Below are 8,437 nucleotides of genomic sequence, written 5' to 3' on the forward strand. Positions count from 1 at the left end.
AGTTCATCCACCACATGTTCCATGTTATTCTAGAATCTAAGTTTCTGCACAATAGTCTGTGGACATTTTTGTACACTTACACATATCCATATCATGTTATCCTACGAAGACCTTGGATTCATATGATGCACATAGCTAATAAAAAGTTTCTTCGACTAACAAGGCACGTTATGCGACCGCTCCAAAATGGTAGTATGCAATGACTAACACGCTTGTTAGTCACACGTTGTACACCATCGATTTTACAATCAACGGGCAGCGATTGACTAACACAATGCTAACACACTGTACAATAGGTGCTCCCGCTCCAAAGCAGACCTTTCGTACAACGTGTTAGCGACAGGTTAGTCAATCGCAACCGTTAATTGCAAAATCGACAGTGTAAAACGCTATACTAACCCACATGTTAGTAAATCCAAACTTCATTTTCGAACAACAATACACTTAAGCGCGACTAACACTCCTATTAGTCAATCTGTACTGACTTTTTAGATCCAGAATAGACATGTTCGGCCGCAGCTCCAAAACAGACATTTTTTTTATTACTGTAGAATATTTATGTAATAAATAGTAAATCATATTAAAATAAGAAGACCAAAAAACTTGTGTAAAATTATCTACAAATTTATATAGGTATTTCTACATATTGATTTGAATGATTTGAAGATAATTTGAATATTAATGTTATGCTATATATTTTACGTATAGTGTTGTCTTAAAATGAGTGGTATTAGATCTACGAGCTTGTCAACCTAATTGGGTACATTTAATTGTTAATCGTGGATGAACTAACACACCGCTTATTCAATCCGTACGGCAGAGTCTGCATGGTCGCGGCTATTGTGCGACTAACATGTGTGCGGCTATTCTAGTAAATCCTTACTGTGGTTTTGGAGCCAGAATAGACGAGTGTGCATCTCAGGAAGCATAATGAGAAAAGGCACCCCCTTATGGATGGAAGAAGTTCTTGCTTGATTATGGAAGTAAAAATTACAAATAATGGAAAGTTACACTATCGAGATAAGTAACCCCGATAAAAACACCCAACAAATACTAGCTATTGATCAGCGTATCATATACCGATAACAATGCATGGAAATCCAAGGTCGGACCTATCGACATCACTCTCGTCGATTAAATTATGAAGTCAACAGCGGTTATATCATAGAATCATATACCGATAAGGCTCATCAGTATAGTGAACATAAGTGGCAAAAGCATAAAATTGTCTTGCCAATAACCGATGAGGCTATCGATAAGACTTATACCAAAAAGCGCAATAGTGGAAATGTCGCCAAATGTGCAGATTGTAGCAAAAAGAAAGTCTGAATAGCTTCGCCCAGACATGACAGACCAAATAGACGTGGGCATCCTAACACCAATTCTAACCCTAATGCGGCGGACGCGTCTATTCTGGCTCCAAAACGGCAGTACAACAAGACTAACACGTGTCTTTGTTGCGCGTTTTACCACGGCTTTTTGGAGCCAACAAACACGTGTCTCGCGCAATATCTAACCCTAACGCAAATAATTTCCCACTAAAGCAAAACAAGAATAATTTCCCACTAAAGAAAAACAAGAAAATTTTCCCATTACATATAAAGCAAAACAAGAAAATTTTCCCACTGCATATAAAGCAAAATAAAAAATGAAAAACAAAGAATTGAAACCCAAAATATAGAAACAAAAAAAAAATGACTTGTCCACATACCTAACAACCTTCAAAAATGAATCCTCCTTCAACAATGCAGGCTGCCCTTCAATAATAACTCGCTGCCTCCTTCTTCAAGCCCTTATTTCCCTTCAACAATAGCAGAAGATTTCAACAATGAGGACACTTGCTTTAATCGCGCATTAGTCCCATTAGTCCTCCTTTTTTCCACATGAGGCAAAAAATGGCGCGAGGTTTTCTGAAACGGAGGTACAGGGACGCGTAGTACGGTTTACCTAACACACGTGTTAGTGGTGCATTGTACATCGTCGATTTTTCAATGAACGGTTGCGATTGCATTAGTCCCATTAGTCCTTTTTTCCACATGAGGCAGAAAATGGCACAAGGTATTCTGAAAACGGCACAAGGTATTCTGAAAACGGAGGTACAGGGATGCGTAGTACAGTTTACCTAACACACTGACGCATTGTACATCGTCAATTTTTCAATGAACGGTTGTGATTGCATTAGTCCCATTAGTCCTTTTTTCCACATGAGGCAGAAAATGGCGCGAGGTAGTACGGTTTGCCTAACACGCGTGTTAGTGGCGCGTTGTACATCATCGATTTTTCAATGAACGACTGCGATTGACTAAGGACTAAGCCACCTATCACTAACACGTACGAGAGGTTTTGTCCGTTTTGGAGGGAGCCAACGCGTTTTGGAAGCCCGCGCCCTCTTTTTGTCATTGTTTTGTCATCCAAACGCGGTCATCTATAGTTGTCGTCGGTTGTTTGTTTTTCATAGCTTTTAATGTACGTGTTATGCACAACACACCGCCGTGAGCCACGACCCAGGATCCGCCGTCCTCCAGCATGTCCACGTAGTTTCGCGTGGGCCCCGACGTTTGAAACCGGTGAGTCCAGGACAAGTCCACATCATTTTCTGTGGGTCTGGCGGCTGCGCCAAATTGGCATGGTATGCATGTCTCGAATATGTATGTCGATGCATGTCATTGGTACGACAAGTCACTTTTGGAGCTAGAATAGACGCGTCCTATCCACTTGGTACTCAACTACTTTTGTCAGCTATTCCAGGTACGAAATACATTTCACATTAATTGTTTTCTTCTTGAGATTGTACCTTTCCTATTGCTAGTCTTTGTGTGTTAAATTTATTGAACAAGCATGAAGCAAGTACCACATAATTATTTACTTCTACCATAATTCCCTTACATGCTTGACATTTGTTTTTTAATATATCCTATATATGATGTATGGAGAAATAAACTTCATTAAATATCAATACTGCATTTAAAATTTAAAATAATTTTTTATTTATTATAAAAAATAAGCTTTGTTTAATAGATTTTAAAAAACGCTCATTAGATTAAATATTAACTATATTTAAAATTTTAAATATTTTTTAACTTATTATAAAAAATAAGTGGAGTGCATTAATCGAAAGTCATGGCAATAAGTTGGCTTGCCGTAACGTCAAGGAAGGTGCGCCCTTCTCTTAGGCGGCTATTATTGTGCCCGCTAACTCCGCCTGTTCTGCCAACTATCTCTTCCCACCCTGCTGCCCCCGGAAAGGTATAGTGGTAGTGGTCCGGGGTGGGGCTCGGGAGGATGAAGGTAATGGGGGGGTAGTGGCCCCGGTTTATTGAGCACCCTACTCTCTAATGGGCAAACGATCGTGGTTATTCGGGTTCGATTTGGGAAAAATGTCGATTCGTGCTTCCTGGTTCAAAAACTGCAATGGGGCGTCGATGATTTGAAAGATGAGATTCTGAAACAGTTCGTTGGTTGGTCCTGGTCTATCTTAAACTGTTGGTGAATAATATTGAAATATTTGACTATAACATATGAGTAGAATATTTGAAGTTTGGTAACAAAAATCACAATAATACAATTTATTTGAGAGTTTGAACTTTAATTCTAAGAACAATTGATTCTAAATTGATCATCAATGACTTGCAATAATAAATCATGATAAATGAAACAAATTTTCACAAGACTGTATATGTAGGATGGTTAAATTGTTTACCTTAGGGAGAGGGCTCTGCAACCTAGGGTTTGACATGGACCGTTTGGCTGCATTCGGCGTTGGGGTTCTCTCTCTTGCATGTGGAGGAGGTGGTAAGGCCTCCTCCACGGTGGTAAAATCTTCTCGCCTTACTCCTTCGTTTGCCTTTGTGACCCATTCTTTTTTCTTTTTTCTCTGCCTGGCTCTTTCCGTTCGGTAGAATTAGTTGCAGACGTGTGAAGGAGGCCTCCGCATTCAATGCCCGATGGAAGAGGACTCAAGTGGGATGGGCATTAACTCGACCCAACCGATATCCTTGAAGGCGGTGGAAGAAGGACTTATTGGCAAGTCCTTCAGAGATGCCATTATTGGAGACTCTGTGCAGGTCCCCCTTGAAGCCAAGTTCAACCTGGTAAGTGCTTCCTCCTCTGGGTGCGATGGCGAAGATGGAGGACAAAGTAAGGGCCCTTCCTCACCTCTCTGTACCTTTTCTATTTCGCTTAATGAATCTATGACCAAGGCTCTTGAATTGGAAAATCTCAAGCTTCAAGATATCGCCATTTTCTTTATTGTTACTGATTTAGATAGATGTCCAGCTAGAAAAATTTTAGATGACTTGATGAAAAATGTATGGATTAAAAAATTAGGGTTTAATTTCTCCTTCTGTAGAATGATTGAGAAAGGTTTATTTATTATTTTTTCAATTATAATAAGTCACAGGTGGAGGTCCTCCAAAAACAATTATGGGTTGTTGGTCAAACCACTTTCAGAGCCCTCAAATGGTCCTTTGATGCGATTAATGAAGAGATTTTGGCTCTCTTGCCCTCATTGGCTCCGAATTAAGAATTTGCCTCCCGTCTTCTAGAATTTCATCCCCTAGATTCTAGAATCCGTCGATAGAGTGATTAGGGTTGATCACTCCTCAAATCTTGTCCCCCACCTAGATGCCAGAGTCCTAGTCTCCATTAACCCTAGCATTGATATTCAAATATTTATTCAGATTAAACTCTAAGGCGACACATTCACATGTGTTATCAAAACCCTAGGAGGCCCGAATTCTTGCTTTCTGTGTAAATGAAAAGGACACATCAGAAAATTATGCCCTATCCTTTCGGCCAAGAATAAAAATGGTGTAAACCCTTCTAAAATCGTATGTAAGTCGAGTGTCGTTGCTTCCCCCAACTCAGCCGCTAAGACTGAAGGATCCCCTCCTATCCTAGATAAATTGGACTCTCTTAGAAAGGCCATTAATAATGCTATGGCTAGCTTTCCAAAAGAACAACTTGTGAACCCCCTGTTATTCAATAAGACTTCGCCTTTGGCTCCTTTAATGTCAACCCCCTCATTCGGCTATATCTGCTACCATCTCCCAAATGGAGGGAGTCAACGGCTCTAGCTTCCAGCTGGTCTCCAGAAAGAATAAGAAGACAAAGAAAAAAAATGCCCAACAATTGGCATTGAAGAAAACTAGGGCTAGAGGGCAACATAAGCCATGCTCTGTTGAGGCACCCATGGATGACGGTGCTAGTAGGCCCCCGCCTGAGATCTTATTAATGAATGATTCAGACAAGGACTCTCATGTTAAATCTATTATTAAGTCTTTTGAAGGGATTGATCGAGGAAGCTGTGATAGTAGAAGAAGGGATGTAACCTCCTCTCCCCCTTGTGATCCTCATTCTGCTCCTAACTCTAATCAATTCCAGGCCTTGGCTGACTTGTCCAATTCGACCATAGTACGGACTGGTTCTGAGGATCCTCGGGGGGATGGAGATTGCCCCCCTCCCTCTCATGCCATTGCCTCTTCGGGCTCTGTCCCTATGAAATCTAACTCCTTGGTTGATGATGATAATGTCTTCTATGAGGTTATCTCCGTTGCTCCAATGATTGAAAATCCTAAACTTAATTGCCCTTTTGAGTTAGGTCTATCTAAGGGTGATACCCCTGAGGAAGCCTCCTCAATAGACATTCAAGAGCCTGAGATTGAGACTGAGTTGAGATCCAACTTTTCGGTTACTTGTTGTGAAGGGACTAGGGAAATGATAATCCAAATGAGGAAATCTCTGAGTCTGAAGCACTCACTAGAAGGAAAAGAGGTAGACCACTAGGCTCTAAAAATAAGCACTCTCCCCTGCACAAAAAGTCTAACCAGAAGGCTAGCTTCCCCAAGTGTTTTAGCAGCTTTAAAGCTAACAAGAATGATAACTAACTACCTAGTTACCATGAAGTGCTTATCTTGGAATATCCGGGGGTTGGAGTCCCTCGATAGGAAATATGTGGTGAGAAGAATGTTTAATCAGCATAAGGATTTGGACTTAGACCTGTTACAGGAAGTTAAAGCCATTAGTTTTTCATTGGAAGTCAATCTTAATTTTGTGTAGAGAGATGCCCTCAAATTTTGCACTAAACATGAGAAAGGCGAAGGGGGGGCTGCTATTCTTATTAATCCTAAGTGGAGAAACTATATCATTTTCTCAGGGGTGTCCCCCTACAATAGGGTTGTATGGATCACCTTTGAGCATGGTGACTCTTCCTTTGGGCTCTGCACTGTGTACGCTCCCAATGATTATAGGGATAGATCTGACCTCTGGCAATGGCTTGCATCCCTTCTAGATATCCCATGGATCCTGGGGGGAGACTTTAACATGGTTGAACACAAGGAAGATAAGTTAGGGGGAGAGAAGTTACATTGGGAAAGACTAAAAAGCATTAAGAGACTCTTTGACCCCTTGGAAGGTTTAAAACAAGCCTATAAGGGCATCTGGTTTACCTGGTGCAATTATCAAAAAGCTGGAAACAGGATTTTCTCTAGATTGGATAGATTCTACACCAACAAGGATGCCTTCTCCTTTGTCCCGGATCAACAAGGGTGCCCGGTGATTGTGAGGCCTTCTTCCCTATCTGACCATCACCCCATTTTTGCCAATATTGTCTTCAAAAGCTCTAACAAAATTGATAACAAAAGTGGTGGCAAATTCATCCTTAACAGTAAATTATTGCAAGACCATGATGTTTTAGTTGCAATTCATATTGTGAGATTGTTCAATAAATGGGATTCTCAAGATATCTCTAATATTACTAGGTGGAATACCTCAGTGTCTAGCTGGCAGAAGGATCTTTGTAGCATTGGCAAGAAGAAGGCCAAGGATGCTAGACAGGTGGAGCTTATCCTCTCCTCTAATTTGCATAAGGCATAGCAAGACATTTAAAGAGACCCCAACAGTTCACATCTTACCCACTTGGTGGCGATGGCTAGAGATAAGCTAAGAAAATTTCAGCATGTTAGAGCCATGGGAGCTAGGACTAGAGCTAGGATGTTGTGGTTGTCTCAAGGAGATAAAGGGTCTAAATTCTTCTTCAACCTTCTAAAGCAGAAACAGTTCAAGGAGAAAATAGACAAGTTGTGGGTGGACGATAGGGAAGTCTCCGAAGAAGAAGAGATCATGGATGAATTCTTTAACTTTTACAAGATGTTGTTCTCCTCGGAGGATTCTCCCTCATCCATGCTTGCTAGAGACAAATGTCGTGCTCTTGTCCCCAAGATTCTATCTCTTGAAGAAGGTAAGACTCTCAGTAGACCTTTCTCGGTTGAGGAGATCAAAGGAGCCATCAACTCTTTGCATAATGATAAAGCCCCCAAGCCGGATGGGCTTACCATTGAATTCTATAAGGCTAATATTAGTTGGATTGCGGATGACTTACTAGAGGTCTATAAGGAAGCTACTAAGACAGGGTCTCTGGGTGTTGGCATTAATAGAGGCCTTATCAAACTTATTCCTAAAGAAGGGGACAAGGCTCTTATCAAAAACTGGCGTCCTATTACACTACTTAATGTATCGTATAAGATCCTTGTGAAGATGCTTGCTATTAGACTTGAAAATATCCTGCCTAAGTTTATTTGTACCACTCAGACTAGATTTATTAAAGGGAGATAAATCTTGGAGAACCTCATTACCAGTTGGGAGGCTACGGAGTGGGCTAGACTTTCGAATCAAAAGGTGGCCATGTTTCTGTTGGACTTTGAAAAGGCTTACAATAGGATTGAATGGAACTTTATTTCGATGATGCTTAAAGCTTTTGGTTTCCCTAAGGTTTTTTGTCAATATGTTCAGGTACTCCTTAGGGATGCTCATGCCCAGGTGGAAGTTAATGGGTTGATCTCGCAACCTTCAAGCTTAGTAGATCTATTCGGCAAGGGTGCCCTCTAGCCCCTGCTCTCTTTGTAATAGCCTTTGACGCTCTGTTTTACCTGCTTAGGGATTACTCTCTCTCCCCTAAGGTTAGAAGGTTCTCCCTTTCGGATAAATCTGAATTGCTTAACATTTAGTTTGCAGATGACACTGCACTTTTCTTTGAACTATCCAAGGAGAACATGAGTGCTTTATCTGCCAAGCTCACCTTGTTTTGTGACGCTTTAGGGGCAAAGATTTCCCAAACCAAATCTACTATGCTCAATTGGTTTGAGAGGCCACCAGATTGGCTCTCCACCTATGGGTTTCAATGGGGAGGACCTAACACAATTGTCAGATACCTGGGGATTCCTTTCGCAATCTCTCCTTGCCTCAAATATATGTGGGTATGGATTAAGGGCAAGATTGACACCAAACTTACCAAATGGAACAAAAACTACCTCTCACTAGCCGGGAGAGTACAAGTTTGTCAGAAGATTTTGTCATCCTACAGTATCTACTATGCCTCTGTATGGATGTTTAGTAATTATCAAATCAATGAGTTGCAAAAGATCATCAGAGATTTTTTGTG

The sequence above is a fragment of the Cryptomeria japonica genome, chromosome 3, assembly GCF_030272615.1.
Source record: "Cryptomeria japonica chromosome 3, Sugi_1.0, whole genome shotgun sequence".
Taxonomy (NCBI): domain Eukaryota; kingdom Viridiplantae; phylum Streptophyta; class Pinopsida; order Cupressales; family Cupressaceae; genus Cryptomeria; species Cryptomeria japonica.